Source organism: Dermacentor andersoni, chromosome 6, assembly GCF_023375885.2.
Source record: "Dermacentor andersoni chromosome 6, qqDerAnde1_hic_scaffold, whole genome shotgun sequence".
NCBI lineage: Eukaryota > Metazoa > Arthropoda > Arachnida > Ixodida > Ixodidae > Dermacentor > Dermacentor andersoni.
In genome coordinates, this window is record NC_092819.1 from 42062501 (window position 1) to 42082873 (window position 20373).

General features: G+C 47.3%; 1 protein-coding gene across 1 annotated transcript in view; it reads right to left on the minus strand.

The window, feature by feature from the left end:
• Window positions 1-20373, minus strand: part of LOC126521966 (uncharacterized) — a 183154-nt gene that overhangs the window by 61102 nt on the left and 101679 nt on the right. The gene's annotated exons all lie outside the window — the stretch shown is intronic.

Sequence of the window (20373 nt, forward strand, 5' to 3'; positions counted from 1 at the left end):
ACCTTTGGTAGAATTTTTAACTTTGGGGAGCACACGTGTGGGGGACAATTTAGTGGAATCTTGGTTTGAACTAATTGGTGTCTCATACTTCAGGTTCATACTTACTTCATATGTATATAAGTACTAAATTGTGCTTGAGGATAAATAGACGATGCAGAAAAGACGGGGACGAACAGAGAAACCCACGACAGGGCGGTATAAGTATACTTACCGCCCTGTCGTAGGTTTCTCTGTACGCGTCTTTTCTGCATCGTTTATTTATCCTCAAGTACAATTTAGCACTTTTTTTTTCAGCGCATGCTCGGTGGATTGAATAAAGCGTATTAAACGGGCGAGATCATTAACGCAAGAAAATTAATTAGGAGCGAACTTGCAGGAACAGGAATCTCCTGCTGCTCTAGCTGCGCGGGCGAGAAGATTAATTATCGAGATTCGCAGCAGCTCGTGGCTTCAGTGTTGTAGCCGCGACTACGAAGCCACTGTGAAAGTTTTACGAGTCGAGTCGTCAGCGAAACTTAGATTAGGGTAATAATTTGGCTTTTCTTAGCGTGCCGTAAATGAGACCATAACACGGCAAAGCGGGAGGTTATAAGAAACTAGCACTGGCGTTAAAAAACGAAATGTAAAACTGATACTGACACTAGTTCTGCCTGAGGATTCGGGGCAGGTAAAATCAGATGTAAGAGTGTCTATAGCCTAACCGAATCTAACAGATTATGAGGCAAGGAGTATAGCTAACTTAATTTTAATTCTCCATAGAGGACCTCCGTTGTGCGGTTTTCATGTTGACGAACGGAAAGGCGCCTTAGGACGTGAAAGCTTTGAATAATGTGATATCTCGTTTATTGTCCATAATCTGAATTCGAGCGTAAGGCTGGAGTGCTTCAGCTCTTGGTTTTGTGTTGAAGAAACTATAATCTCGTTTACAGAGAAGAGAGATGCGTGGAAATAAGAGGAACTCCGGGAAGAAGGAAAAAAAAAAGAGTTTTCTCACTTCGAGCCAGCTGCTGGCCTTGAGAAACGGCAAGAGAGGGCGAAAAAGAAATAAAAGAAAGCTTACGCAGCAAAACAACAGGGATCGAGCGGGACCGCAGCCGAGCCTTAAGTTTATTATTTTTTATTCATATTGCGGCCGAATGTATCAGAGTATAGTGAATGCTCGCCGTAACAAAGTTTATACCGGCTTATTTCGCGTAATCCGCTAAGAGTTCCTCTTTGGATGAGTGGGCGAGACGCTTTTCCTTCTTGTCTTTTTAATTTTGTGTTTCCTCTATGGATATGCATCCCACAGAATAGAGATAAGCCTAAAGCTTTGTCTATTTAGTGCCAGAGAAAATCCGTCGACTGAAAGTGAGAACTCTAGATAAATTTGATCTTCTATTTTTTTTCTTCTATTTCTTTACTGCAGGAACAAAATTGAGCGGTCACTTTTAGCGATTTCTTTCGGTATATTACAATCCCTATTTTCAAGAGGTGTTGCATAAATCTTCCAGCTTGGCAAGACATTGTTAGTGGGATCTGTTCAACGTCTCAAATTAGTGTTGTTCCGCGTATATCGCATAAATTTCATTAAAACACCGCACGGGGAACGATAAGATTTCAAGAACTTGGTCCTAAAACTTCGGCACTGAAAATTAGAATTGAATCGTATTATAATGCCACTGCACTCAGAGCATATTGTTTCGCGGTGCGTTTGGTACAACAGTGCTCCACGCGAAGGATAGTTTCTTAGTTACTAAACACATATTACCACACATTCACGGTTGCTGACTGTCACTTCACCTTGCTTCAGGTTGCTGTGTACCTGAGCTTCTGCATGCGTAGGTGGAAACATGCGCTAAAAAAAACGGAAAACAACAACAGACAATGAAACAAGAACAGACAGACGGACTCAAGTATAGCGATTACCAATTGCCATGTGCGAATTATGACCTGACATGTGAATACGTCTAGCATGTACCTCTCCCGCTTAATATTTTGCCTCGTAGAAAACATTTTTTTTTTGGCCACTAACGCTCCTTGAAAACAAATCTGTGTGTTACCTTCTCACGTCGCCTACAGCGGCACCGACTCATGACTTGACTTTTTTTTTTCTTTTTTGCTGAGGTCAGGCGTTAACACACTTGACTGAACAAATCAAATCGCACCAGATCCCTCTCGTTAAAAAGAATTCCCGATTAAACGAAGTTTCACCTCTTTGCGAGCGTAACTGCCGGCTCAACGACGTGAGTTGCGGGCATGTAGCAAGGGGAAGAGGAAGAGGGGGGAGAGTAGTAGGCCATTGCGGCCTCATTCCTGCATAGTCCTCGCAGGAAGCTTCGAGTGGCGAGCAACACGAAACGTAGTGCCCACAGTCGACGACCCGAGAAGCGGAACGCGACTGGCAGACATGTCCCGAGGAATCTCCGCTTCGTCCAACGGGATATGCCGCGTGCCGGCGGCGCCTGTTCGACTTCAGTTTTGTGACTCGCGTTCTGACCCCTCGACCTTGGGCGAAACGAACCACACGTAAGAGAGAGAGAGAGAGAGAGAGAGAGAGAGAGAGAGTGAGTGAAACGAATAAGAGCCATTTGAAGAGAGCACGCGCCCCACCCTCCGCCTTTGGGAATACGCGACAGGCGTTGTGTGTACATGTTGCGTGTTCGGGAGAAACGGAAGAGCACGGACATATTCCAAGCTTGCAGTCGTTACGTCAGGCGTGCCGCGAGTGGGATTTCTCCGAGGAAAGCCCGGCAACGGCCATCTTTTATACGAGCCTTTCCGACGCTGCCGTTCTTTCTCACTCCGCTGAGCTGGACGCAGAACATAAAACCCGACGGCCGCAGTGTTGCGATGGGGGCGAGATTGGTGGCTTAGCTTGTGAATCGGCAAGGGTGGTACTTGTTTCTGCTAGTATGTGCGGTTATTGGTAAAAGCGGGTGGCGTGTTACCGCTTCGTGAGGTACGTGCCGCAAAAGAAAGAAAAGGGAGGGGGGTTGCAACGTGTCCTCCCCAAGCAGGTTTCGAATATTTTTAAAGAACTTCCTTGGTCCTCCCTTATTTTTTGTTCTCGCTGTTTTTCTTCCTTTGTTTACAGTGAACCCTGTCACGGACTCATCCCACACGCGAAACGATATTGTAGTAGGCGTCATCGATGACTCCAGTTCATTAGAAGAGTCTAGCGACACGATATAGCTTCTGACGCATTGTGGTCGACCCGGCACAATGCGTCACTAGGTGCGGCCACCGATGTTCCTGTTTCAGGAAGCGGCTTCGAGTATCCTGGTAAAATTTACGCTATCGTAGAACAATTTCTTTTTCAATATCCTCCTAAAGTTCGAAGACAGGTCACGGTTATGATAGGTTTTCAAGTTAGTTGGTATGCTACCAATGTCAGTCTTTTTTTTATTTTTTCGTCATCGTAGTTAGATGCATATCTCGGTACGTGAAGAAAGTCATCGGATAAAATCGCCACGTGGAGAAGATACACGTATATTTAATCTACTCCGGCTCTTCTATGTTCTCTTAGATACAGATATTTTATTGGAATCTAAACGCTGCCTGTAGACAACTTATAGGCCTATATTTGCCTCACTGTAGCTGTCATATTCTATAAAGTGCAGTACCATAAGTTCACACCTTTTCAAATTTCTTGGAGGGGAAACGTGGGGTACCACAGTACACGCGATGTTACAACTCTACAGGACGCTGTTTCTCGGGTATTTGAGGTACAGCATTCCTGTACTGAGCAATACCTGCAGAATTAACATCCGCACAATCGAAAGTGCACAGGCGCAGGCACTCAGGGTTTGTCTTGGATTGCCGCGCTGCACATCAACAGTGGAGACAATTACGATAGCTCAAGATTACCCAGTCACAACTCACATGGCATTGGATGTGCTCAGAGCACACATCGGGCACGTTGCCCGTGCCCCTTTCCACCCCCTCGCCGCGTTACCGAAAGACCGGCCTAGTGCCTCTTTTTGCCAGGAAATATTGGCGTGCCGTGACTGCCTACCTAGAGATTGTACGCGTGCCGAGAGGCTCCTTGCACCTCCTTGGTGTTTGGCTCGCCCGCAAGTTCTACTCTCAGTACCGGGAATTCGAACGAAAGCAGGACTTTCGTCGCCAGCTCTCAAGGAGCTATTTCTACTCATGATGCACGAGACATGCAAGGAACATCTCCAGATTTACACTGATGGCTCGACAAATGCGGACGGATCTACAGGAGCTGTGATGTTTGCCGAAAAAACCATGACCATTCAATTTAAAACATCTCACCGGACAACGTCGACTGCTGGACTGCTGCGGAGCTTGCTACACTTCGCAGCGCACTTCGCATGATACGACTCGACATACGACTCGAAGGCAGCCGTACATTGCTTGCTATCCGCTCTACGTCGTGGACCACACGACCAACTTGTGTTAGAAATAAGGCAGCTATATTACCAGCCCGCAGAGAAAGTGCATGACATCACTGCAGCATCAAGCCCAACGAAAACGCCGATGAACCTGCTAGGAGGGCTCACGAAGATGTCGTGAAGGAACCCACCCCCTATCAAGAACTGACGCAGCAACAAAGTTTCTCATACTATCGCGCGATGTCACACGATCCACGTGGAACACGCCAGCTTTCATACATACTCGACTGCACCGCCTGGACACATCCCTCCGACTACGCATTCTATCTTGACTATACCGAATCGAGACAACTGTTTTCTACCGACTATGGCTAGGGGCGTCTTTCACGAATGCATTTGCTTGCCGCATCAGAATGACTGACAGTGCTGCCTGTGATAGTTGCAGCAGTGAGTGAGGAAACAATCGAACATATCCTCTGTCATTGTCCTCGCTACAGCTCCCAGAGACAGTCGCTCGTGACTGCGTTGGCACGCCTCGATGACCGGCCGCTTTCTGAGCAGACGATCTTCGAGTGCCGGCTGATGCGACTATCATATCAGAAGGCGCTACTGAGGTTTCTCCGGTCAAGCGACCTGCTTGAACGACTGTGACACTCCTGCGTTCCTTTGTGCGTGTGTGTGTGCGCGCGCGCGCGTGTGTGTTTGTGTGTGTGTGTGTGTGTGTGTGATTTTTATTTTTTATTTCCCCTCTCTCACTCTATTCATGTGTGCACACTTCTTCATTTTACTAAAAAAAGAAGATCTTTCTGTATCCCCTTCCCCACTGCAGGGTAGCGAACTGGATATCTTCCCGTTAACCCCCCCCTGCCTTTCTCATCTACCTCATATATCTACCTCATCTACCTCATTTCTCATATATATATATATATATATATATATATATATATATAATGTAGTCCTTAAGGTAGTCCATATATGCTTGCTCAATGGACAAGTCCACGGGAGACTGATGAGAGCCTGTAGAAACTGCCCTGTCTAATGTAGATCGTGTAGATACGTGCAGTCTTTCAGTATGCACTCGCTTCTTTAACGGTTGTACGTTCATTCCGATTGTGTGTAGGGCGAGTCGGACTCTCGCGCTGCGTTTACGAAACTGTACTGTCTGAATTGCAAAAGCCACCCTACTTGGTACTAAAGCTACAAACGGAGCAAGGAACCTAGCTGCAGGTTCACTCCTGCTCACTATAGAGTGGTCCCACGGTGTCGTACCAGACAGCAGTGAAACTAACGTGGGAGGCGGCAATACCAAGCCTGGCGTAATTCTTTCCCCTGGATACGTCTTACAAGTGCAAGGAGAGGGCGTGGGGAGGGTGTTCCAACGGCTTACTTGACCGTCTTTCGATCCCAAGCGACTCGTTTTTATTTTTTTGGCAGCCGCGCCTGAGAGGCAGGACAGCGGAACGCGCTGCTCTGGCCCCGGCGACGACGTGTTATGGGCTCCCGGGTCTTTTTTACTGCGGTCCATCGCTGCAGATGTGCCGGGTTCAGCGTCATTAACGGCTTCTGTGCGCGCTTGCCGCGGCATGTCGGCACCAAAGCAGGACCGGAGAAGGAGAGAGAGAGAGAGAAAAAAAAAGAAACTGAAGGGGAAGATGAAAAAAGAAAAGTAGGTCGGCGCGGCGTGCTGATAACGGCTTCTTGGATGCTCGGCGAGCGAGCGAGGGAGCGCCTAGTACTGTATACGATTGCTTCGCACTTTTTTGTTCTTGATTAGTACATTTCTTTTGCGGCTTCCGGGTACCAGTTACGTCCGCCCCTTTCTGTCTTTCGGTGCTCGATTTCGTATCTTTGCAGCGCGTTTTTTGTTTCTTCGCGAGCTCGTAATCTCTTCGACGCTACCAACACCGTATTTTACATTTCTACGAAAACGTTATAGAGGAAAAGTGCAATCACTTTTTAGTTTTTGTAAACTTTGTTGTTAATAATGCACTTATGAAAACCAACACAGTCCTGATACTGGTACCGTTGATGATTGCAACAACAACTACTACTCCAAAATAATAATAATAATAATAATAATAATAATAATAATAATAATAATAATAATAATAATAATTCGGCAGGTACACTTACCCTCGTAATCAGAAACGCATCTTAACTTGAAGCCCATGCTTAACATGATACAGATGACAATTCGCTCATTGCTGTTTACTTTGATGCGTTCACGACAGGCGTCACGTAAATCAAGTCTAGCGTGGGCTTAAACTTAAGACGCATTTCAGAATACGGGGGTTAAGACTGCTTACGTGTGGGAATGCGAAGGCGTTATAGTTCCTTTGGTGAAATGCTCCCCCCCCCCCCCGCGCGTTCCTTGTCCGCGCAAGCTCTTGCTATGCGTTCTAACTGCGCCTCGGTAAGGCCAAATCAAAACGCGCCAAGCGTCTCAACGCACTCGCTTGCAACTGCGCATCTCGCGATCGGGCGCAAGGGGAACTGACGATCTCGCGCGCCAAAGGGAGGAAAGCGGGGAGGCAACGCGGAAGGGAGGGAGGGGGGGCCTCTACTCCGCCTGCAACTACGTACTCTGCGCGGTCGCACGCTCCGTGTCTTGAAAGCGATCTGCAGACGGCTCATACGTTTGTTCGTGCTGTGTTCTCGCCGCTCAGTTTGCGTTGAAGCGATAGACAGCACGAAGGTCACTTCGCTCGCTGCTGCTGCCGCGCTTGCTCACGCAAACGTTTTGACAGCGAGCGCCCGCGCTCATCGAGTGTGATGTGTTCACGCTTGCCGGTGCGCGCTGATGCAATACTTGTAAATTCGTTAGTAAGCGAATGTTTACAAGTTGATACGGGCGATAAGAAGTACTATCCTTACTTCGTATGGCTGCCTGCTAATTTGCTGTTGCAATCAATGCTACACCTTTCGGGTGAAGTTGCGACTTTTTTATTTTTTAATTTCATGAATGTTCCTCCACCTCGCCGGCTTCCGCAAAACTGGTCTGTCGGTTATTAAGATGGTGAGACAACATGTCATTTCGCTTCTAAGAATGACAGCGTAAAAGTGCATTTGTCCGGCTGCATTCAAAGAAAAAAATTAATAATAGTTTTTAGAATTATACGTAATCTGACAACCCGCCATTCAAGAGATATCTTGACGCGAGAAGTCGCAAGTAAACAGGCAAAGCACGTAGATCGACAGCAAGGAAGCGCTGCACACCCTTTTCTTTATAATTTCCTGTCTCAACTACGCAGTCAATTCTACCAGAGCCAATTCTACCAATTCTATATATATATATATATATATATATATATATATATATATATATATATATATATACATATATATATATATATATATGTATATATATATATATATATATATATATATATATATATATAGTGAACGTTGATCGACAGAAAGCAGCAGCCCCCCTTTTCACGGCTCACCCACATCGACATTTATAACCTCCGCCATTCGGATCACCGACATCGGTTTAATAAACAAAAGCGAAAAGCGTAAACCACATCCGCAAGAACGAATTTCGTTTCTACATTTTTCCGCCCTTGGTTTCGGCTATATGCCCGACAGTCAAACTTCGCCGCTCAATCCAGCTCGATGATAGTTTTTCTCTCTTTCCTCCATCTCGCCGAGGGAAATAGACCTTTTCTGACTGTGAGAAAGTACCCTGCCGTCTCCGCAGACAGACTCGCCGACGCGCAAAAAAGCAGCAGGGCTCGCTCGAAACGCAAGCGCGGAACAGCCAGTCGAGTCCGTCGCACGGGAGTGAAAACGGCGTCTCCTAGCGAGGAATTGATCGACGGCGCCGCGGCTGAGGCACGGGCAGGCAAGCAGGCAGGCAGGCTCGAGGGTAAGCAAGGGGCTCCCCCCGCACACACCGCTGTCGCCCCCTCGGCCGCCAAAAGACATCAAAGAAACGACATCCGTGGACCGGCGAAGTATAGGCAAAGTACGGAGACCGTTGAGACAGTGGGGGAGGGTGGTGCAGCGGAGGCCCGAAAGGCGCCTCCGCAGAGGGGGGCGAGAGGCAGCGAGTTACGTAACAGCAGCAGCAGAAGTAGAAGGAAGCAGACGAAGAAGGAAGCAGACGAAGCAACAGAAGCAAGCCGCAGAGCAAGGCACGCATGACAAGACGGCCCACGACGCAGCAGACGGAGCGCGAGCGCGAGCGCGTCCAGCAACGATTTGATTAGTTCACGTCTCAGTTCACTGTCCGAAACTATCGCTCGCGCTCCGATAAGCAGCCGGCTCCGGAGAGCGCAGCGCGGGAGGAGAGAGAGAGAACGAGAGAGAGAGAGAGAGAGAGAGAGAGAGAGAGAGGTGTTCGCGGGATGCAGTTGAGACTGGCGCTGGCCGTCAGCTCGAGGAAAGAGAGAGAGAGAGAGAGAGAGAAGATGAACGTCGCGCAACGGAGTCTGGAGAAACAAGAAAATGAAGCTCGAGATTATCTACAGCGCTGGCCGCGAGTGAAAATAGATGGCGGGAAGAAAAGAGAAAGTAAGCGAGCGAGAAATAAACGGAGAAAAATCGGGAATTGCGTCCTCTCCTGTCTCTTCTCAAGTTCGCGCGCGTTAGATAAAGATGTTGACGCCGGAGAGTATTTGCCCGCGCGTATATGCTATGCGTTCCGGTCCGTTATATATGAACGAGCAGTGCGGACGATACGCGCAGGACGTGTGCCAAGCGTAACGAGGCGTGGAAAGAATGAAGTGCGATATTGAATGCTTAAACTACCGCTCGCGCTCGTCGTGTGACTGGAAATGAAAGGAAGAAATGTACAGGAGGGAGACAACCACTGAAATGTAGAGAATCGCAGGGTACGAAACTGACATAAGCCACGATTGCAGTTTACTCGAGGTGTATGCAACATGCTGTAACATCGCATAACGAAAGAGGCTCGTCTCATGTTGAGCAAACTGGTGCTTTCAAAGGTACTCCGCCGGTCGCCATTGTAGTAGTTCTCACTCCAATCTTCAGAACAGCTTTCATGACAAGCCTTTCCCTCTCCGGGTATTAAAACAGCGCATAGTGTACCATTCAAAGCAGACTAGATCAGGCTTTCTTTGCCTACCCTTAATGGAATGCTTTTCCGAGAGACAGTGGTCTCAACGAGAAACATTAATATTGTATGTCGTGTCAAGTGAGTTAAGTGTCGTATGTTCTTTGTCTATCACTTCATTTATCTATCATCACATTCACCTGGGGTAGTTATTATATGCTAGACGTACCGCCAGGCCAACCTCTCTGGGTTTTATTGAAAGGCCGCCTCTCTCTCCCCCCTCTCTAGCACATAATGGAACAGCGCATGTTGTCTAACAGTTTTCAGTTTCTTGCATTGCTACTTCATCTACCCATTCGTTGACAATTGTGTATGTGCCGCTTGATTGTGTCAATCTTGTCCGAACCGAATGGACATGTGTTACTGTGACGAAAGAGGTATGAAATGCTTATAGGTGTTTATATGTGTGACCTTACTTCTCTGGGTGCATACACCTGTCATCGCTCTTCTTCCCTCGATCAAGCATCATATATTGCATTCGGCCCTGTGACGTCATTGCACAGACGCCTCACACGCTGCGTCCGTCCAATTTGGCGTTTGAATTTTGGCATAACTTGTGACTTGTACGCTGCATAAACATAAGCACTGCATGTGATTACATGTGGGAATATATGACAAAAATAAACAGAGTTATACGCGTCGCATTTAATTTCATAGCATTCAATTAACCGTTTCACTTAGATTACAACGTGTGCGTTGTATCTGCGTATGCTCGTTTTCAATATCACTCGACTTCATCTGTGCGCACTTCTTTAGTATATCGCACGTTGCAAGCGCATACCTGGCAAACTGCGAACTTCAATATTCGTAAAACTCTCGCGAACAAGACACCCGGCGCAAGGGGGGTGGGGTTACATGCATTTTTTAAAGTTTGTCCTAAGCACACAGCTTTTGTCAGTATACATACGTTCTTTATTAGCGATGATTTATTTTCAGACAGCACACAAGCAGCAGCAGACTTGAAATAGTAGATAATGAAAAAAAAAAAAAAAAGACATTGTCTAAGGGCACACGTTTAGATCGCGAGAAAACGTGAAAAAAAAAAAAAAGGTTACGAACTCGGCCATTCATGCAAGCGATGACCCTCAATCACGCCTCGCAATAGAAAGAAAACAGAACGAGGATATCCGACCGCGGCGGGCGATTCATATTGCGGCGAGAGGGCCGGGCGCGTGGTCCGGGAAAACGCGTCCCTACAAGATGTCTGCAAATGTGCCGTGCGACGCAGCCAGGCTGCCTTTCGTCTCGTCACGAGACACGCGGCCCGTCGGAGGAACGTGGCGTCGCGACGTCATGAGCCCTACAAGAGCCTCGCGCTGTGCGTGGCCATGCAAGCCGGATGGAAACGGATGTGGCCCAAGCAGGCGAGGCGACATTCGAGTCATCGCGAAGATGCGGAATCGTTCGTCATTCGCACACTCGCTAGTGTGTGTGTGTGTGCGTGTGTGTGTGTGTGTGTGTGTGTGCGTGTGTGTGTGTGTGTGTGTGTGTGTGTGTGTGTGTGCGTGTGTGTGTGTGTGCGCGTGTGTGTGGTCGTGCGTGTGTGTTGTGTGTGTGCGCGCGCGTGAATGACACCGACTTTCCTCGCGTCCCCCGACCTAACATTGCCACTCGCGTTCTTGTTACTCATTCCTCACCCCTCTTGCACGCAACTTCTGCCATGTGGCTGGCTCCGATGAAAAGACCAACACGTAGTGTGAGATGCCTTATGTTTGTTCGTTGCGTGCTATAGTGTTTTGCGTGCGTTGTGCATCCGTGACGTGCAGTGTGCGTGCAGTATCACTTTTCATCGCACTCGTCCGCGGGGCAAAATCAACGAAGCTTTTCGTTCTTAAAAGCGCTTTGCCTTTGGCTGGCTGCCTTCCTTAATAATATGGACAGCATGAGTATTGGCTGGAATTTTCTCTTACGAAAAATTTAGGTGCAAGGCATTTTTGTGAATACACACCCTGACGTGCCTGACCATGCCGCCAGGCAAAACTCTCAAGGATTCATTAAAGAGCCCTCTCTCTCTCTCTCTCTCTCTCAAATGTAGTTATGAAATAAAAACTAAAGGCTCTTTGCGTATGCTGCGACTCAAACGGCTCGCGAAAGCAAGTTCGAGTCTTTTTTTTTTGTTATCGGCGTCGCTCACGAACTGCGCACTCTTGCTCGGCATTATTAACTTCCGTTTTCAAAGCGCAGGTATACACTCCTTGCTGAATCCTCTGGCTTTGCTGCGGCGCGGTATTTTGGCTGCAACTACTGCGCGCTCGGTCAATAACGGCTATTGCCTTCGAAATTTAGGTGCACCCCTCTGCGTATTTTGTTGCCTTTCCCATCCTGCTTGATGCGACATATGACCGACCAGAGGCTTCAGACAAGATGACATGAAGCAATGCAAATCGAAGTATAGCTTGCGCAAGAAAAAGTGTGCGTAATTGCACAGATCTCGAAGGCGCTTATGATGTACAAGAGGCTTCTGACAAGTGACTTTATGCACCAGTGAAAACAATAAGCATAACTTGCTATAGGAAGCAAGCACTGAAGCGAGTGCAATGCCGTGACCTAACTGCATTTTCACGCCACCCAGTGGGAATTAGTATATGTAACGTGCTGTAAGCCGCAGCCATAAGTACAGCGTGACCACGTATGAGCACGACTTCTTGCGTTTCGAATCCTGCGAGATGGCGCGCCAGCGTTCTTAGGTGTGAGAACAACGCTTTTTGTATCATTTATCCAGTTCGCGCATTCTTCAGCCAGGATGACACGCTCCATCAACTATTTCTAGTGCATCTTTTTCGTGCATCATTTCATCGGTTACATCGGTTTCATCGGAGCTTTTTGGTGTACCATCGGTGGCAACACTTAGATGTGACTAGATGGAGACGAAATGGGGGGAGTGTCTCGCTCATGATGAAGCAAGAACATTATGAATGGGCAGCGATAAGCCTCGGATATTGCAGAAAAGTCGAGCCAGCCATGGTAGTAAATTGGCACATGGTGATGAACTGGGCTAGTGGGTTGTTCGGGAACGATTGTTGCTACAGTCTGTACTGAATAAGCGAACTGCACAAGCGTGCCGTCTATAACCCCGGAAGGCGAAGGAACAAAGGCTTTGCGTCAAACGCTGTTTTCCGGGTAAGCCGAGAGGTCCACACAGGACCATTGAGAGAAGCATGAACAAGTCATGTAGGCATAGTAAAGACAGTACGTGAAAACGAGTAACGCCCAGAAAGGGAGTACTAAAAACCGTAACGCGACCTCAGTATGATCATGGTGCCCGACGGTGCCTGTAGGTAAAAATACATTTTAGATCAACCCTGGCACTATCACGAAGCTGTTTCTCCGAATCAGTGGTCGGTTAAATCAGTAAATATTTAGTGAGAAAACTAAAAACAGTAGGTAATATATCGAAGTGACAAAACGCATAAATGTATATCTACCTTGCAAGTGAACGCTATAAAGCTTTGACTTTGAAGACGGCAGTACAATAACGGTTTCGAGCGCTTTCGTCAGTTACAAACGCACGGAGAGGATCAGTGTGCTTCCTTGGTAAACGAGACAAAATAAATGAACGACACAGACCACAAGGTTTAAACGTGCATTGTCCTGTAGGCACAGGGCTGGGGGCATATCGTTATTTTCTGTCAAAGTTTAAGTGGCAGTGCACAACGCTTATCCCAGTACTTTCTTGGATATGTATATTTGCCCTGTAGAGGGCCGTATCTTGCAAGGCGTTTTGCCGCCGAATTTATTCATCTTAAATTTATAAGCGGGGCCGACTAAGTGACTAACCACGGCGACAGCGGGGGCGCGGCCTCATGCAAGCCATTGACGCAGGGCAAAAGGAAATAAAAAGAAACTGTACAAAATGTGGCCCCGGGTTAGGCGATACCTTAGAAAGCTTGCTTTTAGCGGGCGGCTCGCCAGTACTATATATATCCAGTGCGCTGATTATATACCATATAGTCTAAGGAGTCGGGTGTTACTCTCATGAAAGCTATCATTCTCAAAGATAAGGTCGCATATATTCGCGTTCGTAAAACGTGGTTCGTAAAAAACAGAAACAGTGCCGGCCATTCACTGAAAAAGGTTCTTACGCTAAAATTGTTCGTGCGAGTAGTTCCCGGCCAGTCGGGACGTGGGTCATTTTATAAGCGAAGGCGGCCGGCCAATGACAAACAACACTTAGGCATGAAAACCTTTCTGAATTTGGCCCCAGGTTTTTAAACGCAGAGCTTCAATTTTCAATTTAGGAGTGCTCCTTTTCTTTTTGGTGTTTTATCCCGCCGTCAACACGTTTGTGGCACGTATCGGTTTTCGTGTATGAATACTTGTTGCTCCAATAGAATCTTATCTGCGTCTAGTCAAAAGCTAGTGGCGTTATCTTTCGTTATTTCCGTAGCCAAGAATGCATTACCAGCTCCCTCAACTCTTCGGGATATAATAAACCAGCGTAAGTAACTCGCAGCTCAAGTTTCGCAAATGTGAGTGGTTCGTACCATTAGGCAGTTGTTGAAATCGGAGGCGTTTGGCAAAGCAGTGGTGCACGTGAGGGACAAAATAAGCACAAATATTAACTAATATAATAAAGGGAATGTCAGAAACCCGCCCGTCCGTAGCAATTGCTACAAAAGAAACCCATACGGGTTCCTCGAAAGAAAATTGAAGACTGCGAGGCTTTTCTTGCCAGGAACCCGCATGGGTTTCCTTTGTATTGCTACGGACGAGTGGGCGTCTGACTTTCCCTACATTAACTACTTCTCTCCACCTTGCGGGTTTCCGCAGAACTATTACGTATTAACGAGTATATTTAGGCTCTGTGGCTTCACGTGCAAAAAGAAAAAAGAAAGAAACACAAGCAAATATTGCTCGTTCCATGTTTCTGGCGACTATATGCTCCTCTCCTACGCATGAAGTGCAGGAGCAGAGCTCTAATGAACTGAGTTCATAATGAGTACGTCATGCATATTCCGAAAACATGCATTGCACATCGTATTGTAGACATGTTGAGGGCATTTATGCTCAGTTTATGATTGGTTTATTCCGGATGGGAAATGTTGACATTGCCACACTGTCAACTTAACGCCAGCTTCTCCACAACGTCCAACTGTAACATGAATGACGGGTGATGATATGTGAAGCGAAGCATTTTGGGGTATATATCAGTTCAAGTGGCTGAGGAGTTCTATAAAGGTTTATACAGTACCAGTGGCACACACGACGATAATGGCATAGAGAATAGTCTAGAGGAATTTGAAATCCCATAAGTAACGTCGGAAGAAGTAAAAAAAAGCCTTGGGAGCTATGCAAAGGGGGCAGGCAGCTGGGGAGGATCAGGTAACAGCATATTTGTTGAAGGATGGTGGGCAGATTGTTCTAGAAAAACTGGCCACCCTGTATACGCAATGCCTCATGACTTCGAGCGTGCCAGAATCTTGGAAGAACGCTAACGTAATCCTAATCCATAAGAAAGGGGATGCCAAAGACTTGAAAAATTATAGACCGATCAACTTACTGTCCGTTGCCTACAAAGTATTTACTAAGGTAATCGCAAATAGAATCAGGAACACCTTAGACTTATGTCAATCAAAGGACCAGGCAGGATTCCGTAAAGGATACTCAACAACAGACCATATCCACACTATCAATCAGGTGATAGAGAAATGTGCGGAATATAACCAACCCTTATATATAGCTTTAATTGATTATGAGAAAGCGTTTGATTCAGTCGAAACCTCAGCAGTCATGGAGGCAGTGCGGAATCAGGGTGTAGACGAGCCGTATGTAAAAATACTGAGAGATATCTATAGCGGCTCCACAGCCACCGTAGTCCTTCATAAAGAAAGCAACAAAATCCCAATAAAGAAAGGCATCAGGTAGGGAGATACGATCTCTCTAATGTTATTCACAGCGTGTTTACAGGATGTATTCAGAGACCTGGATTGGGAAGAATTGGGGATAAGTGTTAATGGAGAATACCTTAGTAACTTGCTATTCGCTGATGATATTGCCCTGCTTAGTAACTCAGGGGACCAATTGCAATGCATGCTCACTTACCTGGAAAGGCAAAGCAGTAGGGTGGATCTAAAAATTAATCTGCAGAAAACTAAAGTAATGTTTAACAGTCTCGGAAGAGAACAGCAGTTTACGATAAGTAGCGAGGCACTGGAAGTGGTAAGGGAATACATCTACTTAGGACAGGTAGTGACCGCGGACCCGGATTATGAGGCTGAAATAATCAGAAGAATAAGAATGGGCTGGGGTGCATTTGGCAGACATTTTCAGATCATGAACAGCAGGTTGCCATTATCCCTCAAGAGAAAAGTGCTCATCAGCTGTGTCTTACTAGTAGTCACGTGCGGGGCAGAAACCTGGAGGCTTTCGAAAAGGGTTCTACTTAAATTGAGGACGACGCAACGAGCTATGGAAAGAAGAATGATGGGTGTAACGTTAAGGGATAAGAAAAGAGCAGATTGGGTGAGGCTACAAACGCGAGTTAATGACATCTTAGTTGAAATCAAGAAAAAGAAATGGGCATGGGCAGGACATGTAATGAAGAGGGAAGATAACCGATGGTCATTAAGGGCTACGGACTGGATTCCAAGGGAAGGGAAACGTAGCAGGGGGCGGCAGAAAGTTAGGTGGGCGGATGAGATTAAGAAGTTTGCAGGGACAACATGGCCACAATTAGTACATGACTGGGGTAGTTGGAGAAGTATGGGAGAGGCCTTTGCCCTGCAGTGGGCGTAACCAGGCTGATGATGATGATGATGATGTTGATGATAATGATGATGATGATGATCAGTTCACAACCAAACTCGGAAAAGTCAGTTGTTATTAGAAAATGAAGCGCAAGAACACATAAAATTCCTCATATCCTGAAGTACAGTCGCTTTAAACAAGATAATAATAAAAACATATTAAACAGGAATATTCGTAGTTTTGCAATACCGCACGATAGACATGAGACATCATCAAAGTCAAATTCACACGCAAACACACAGTCACAGTTGATCAACCTACAAAAAAGAATACAATTGGAATGTAAGGCAGTAATTCGATATGCAACTATGTTTTAGGAATTCCACTGAAGGGGGGCCTTCAGAGCAGACCGTTGCGACGATGCGTTACACCGTGACCCTAGAAGATTTTGTTTGTTAAATTACTGGCAATCAAGTCGGTTGAGCGTCGTTCTCAAGAACATGTTTATGTGAGTCGGGTCGGGGTCAAATTATTAGGATGTGCTAGACGTTTCCTGACGAGTGTCCACATTCGTATCAAAGCAAAGATGCACGACAAATGAGGCAAAATAAAAAATACTGTATACGTCGCTTCTAACCTTAAGCGATGGATCATAGAGTCCATGTCGCGGCTATCCCCAATATGCGCTGAGGAATGTAAGTGTGGATCCACTCCATACAAAAGACAGTTCACTGAAGTTCTAAGAAAGTGCGATACTTAACTGAGACTTGAAGCCCTGCCTTACCCTCACATTTGTTAGTTGTATGAAATCAACCAGGCAGACTTACGTGCGTCAGAAGTAAGTTCGTCTGCCTCAGTGTTTTCAGAGACACCAACGTACCCAAATATACATTGTAACTTGGTCGAGTGCTCTGGTAGCTCTGGCTTAGCTACATTATTGTTTGCGATCCTATATATTTCAGCACAGATTTTGGGTCGCGCAAGATAAAACACTTCAAAACACCCGACAGTTGATTTCGAACAAGTTGAAATGGACTATACCCCGTTCTAGTTGTAGCTATAATTTAAAAAAAATCTGTAAGGGGAAGTATTTCGCGAAGCCCTGCTATCGTTGTGCGCGTCACATGTACGCGTCGTTCGTCAGGTCGCTGTACGGTTTTACGCGACTCTTCACACACAAGAAAATTACCAACCCTTTCCCTACCAGAAAAGGGGGGTAAGCAAAGCTTGCCCGCATGCACTTGACCTTCACGGTTAAGTAACCCACAGGTAACGGTGCCAGATTGCTTCGGCCTCCCGCTCCCTCAGCTCGGGATCTTCTCGTTGCTGTCGGATTTCCTGGGAGCTCGGGTGGCTCTAACGGCTGGATCGGCGCGCCGACGGCGAGCCCTTTGATGGGCGAATTCTTGCCGTCACTCGTCGAACGCTGCCCGTTCCACGGGGGAACGCACAACGCATGGACATCGCATGCGTTTTCCGAGGCTGAACTTAACAGAAACGAAGCCGGCGCAGCGCGCGCGAAACCCTTTCCTGCCCTTTCCCTCCCCGGCTGAAGCGAAATGGCTCTGATTGGTTGCGCGCGTGGTGTGAGCGCGCGCCTATGCAGCTGGAATCGTTGCTAATGACTCACGCTCCGGCGCCGGCGCAGCTGTCCACTCATCGAACAGCCCTTTCCCGCAGCTGCTCTGCTCTGGGAGCAACTGAGTTTTTTGCATCATCACGACAACGCCACTTCCGAGCCAATACAAGCTTCGCTTGAAAACGGAAAGCGGCCTTCATTCGAGCAATACAACAGTTATATAACCCATAATTTGAGTCGGAGCGTCTCCCTCTTCTGGGTCGTTATAAGCCACACATGCCGGTCGTTAGACGCCTGATTAAACAACGACTTCCGGCCTCGTCAGTCATCTCGACGCTTCCGAGAATTCCTGCACGCTTACCTCCAGCGGAACACAAACGCGCCGCCGCAAAAAGAGCGATAGAATAAAATAAGAAAGAGTGAATGAGAGCGAGGCTAACGAAAGAAAGGCACGTAAAAGAGAGAGTTGAGGCGACGCCACCCGCGCCACCCACGCCTCCCAGTGTATGGTACGGGAGTCGACACACGACGCACGCTGATGCAGTTCGTGGGGTTCAACCTCCTCCCCCCGCCCCGGCTGCCGCAAAGGCGGCAACGAACAGAAGACGTGCTAAGGCTGTTTGGCCGTCATTCTCATTTTTCTTCTTCGTTTGGAAGTCGTGCCGTCGCACTGAAGTTCTTGCCACTTCCCTCACTCCCCGACCCCCTTTTCCTTCACGTACACGCCCTCCGAACGTCACCCACGGCATCCTTCGGCAAGCCCCTCCTTTTCCTTCACATGCACTCACACCGCACGTGAAAAGTCTCTCACCCGCCGCACCATCTTCCGACATCCTTCTCCCCGCGATGCAACGTCGCGCGACTATTTTTGGGCGATTTCGCGACGGACGGCATACGGGACGTGTCGGGGCTCGGCGCGGCAATATTCGCGCGCTTTTCAATCTTCTCAACGGCTTCCCGCTTCTTGGCTGAAAGCGGTTCCTTTAATTTACAGTATGCCGTATGTTTGAAACGGGAGCTTCCGACACCAAACCCCATCAGCCCGTATGGCCCCGTTTTTATTAGTATTATTTTTTGCTTTGCTTTGTGGCGGTTTCTATTAGAATATTTCCGTGTCGTTCGCCGTAGTATTGCGCCTTTTCCTAATGCGCTCGCAAAGATGAGTTGAGGGTCGTTTTGAACAGGAAGAGCTGCTCCGGAGAACAAGCTTTTACGGGCGCCCCTAACGGCCTCGTACGTATGTACTCTTTCTTAGCGGAGATGTGTGGCTTGTGGACGGGTTTATGCTCGTGGTACCGACAGGTTACATATATTCTAATTAGCGATAGCTTCATAGCGAAACGTTTGTAGGAAGCTACGCATATAAGGGGATGTGTTGTCGTAACAGAGCTATACATGCTTAATATATAGCCTTTCAGTGCGGTTTTTAGAGGAGTTGCACCCTCGAATGTATGCGAATGTATGAAGGAGTGCCTCTCTGACACAACAATAACAACAAAAACTAAATATTAAGGCGAAAGTGTGGATCTGAAGTGACTAAAACAACGTAACCAAAAACGTGGTAATATGCATTAAACCAATAGGCACAGTATACTTGTCAGATTCTTCGGTTGGTCGTTAAGCTGCGCGACCACGACCTTCGCGTCGTGAGAACCGGGGTATTTTCGCACTCTGCAGTCTACTGTAGCTATACCGACGACAAGCATATTTGTGTTTGTGAACCTAGTAGATCTAGCGGCACCTTTACACTATATATAGCAGTCGTGCATGTCTTATACTGCAAAATGTACACCGTTTGCGCGCCGTTCATTTTGCCCGCCATTTCTCGACAAGGTTTAATATTCAAGGCACGTTGATTCGTCTTTCGCGACCCCTTAGCTGCACCTTGGCTTCCGATCTGCGCGTACGCATTTACTTCTACGCGAAGTCATTTCCGGAGTGAACGTGGCAGATCGGAAGACATAAAAGGAAGAAGAAAGAAAGGCATTTCCCAGGCTCCCATCCATCGGCAATGTCGCCATGCAAAAAGGAACAACGTCGAAGAGAAGAAATGAAATGGCTAAACCAATTTCCTCCCAATTCCCTTCTTAGTGCTCAGAAGGGGCAACGCAATGAACAGAAACTGTGGGCGGGATAGTCGTCAGACCGGGTGGGGATAGGCGGGAGGCCAATTGCGTAATTGGCACCGTTGAGTTCCCGTTCGCTGACGCGGTTCCGCGCAGGACTAATGGGCGGACAGGCAAAAAGGCGCTCACGTAACTCTACGCGAATAGCGGTTGGCCGAATCCGCATTCGTTCCGCTTCTGCTGCCCCGTGGAAGCTAATGGCGGCTATACTAAACAAACAGAAGTTCCCTTGAAGTGAGGGATCGCCTACATGTCTTCTTTCTGCAATCCTCATAACCGGGCCCCGTTCAGTGACTCGCAACAGAGTCCAATGGGAGACGACTGACTGAGTCGCTGCGGACATTTCGTCATCTTCGACGAACGTTTCTTTATCAGGTGGGCCCGAATAGCAGCAGAGATAAGCGCAGTTCTATGTAGCAATATGCCGCATGCTGAATTTGCTTTCAGAGACAGCTTGGTTTCGTAAGTGATCTGCCATTGCAGGCCGCCGTCGCTAATATTATGTAGAACATCACGGTTGGCTCGCATCTCCTCTTACGAACAGATTCAACGTAAGACGTTCCT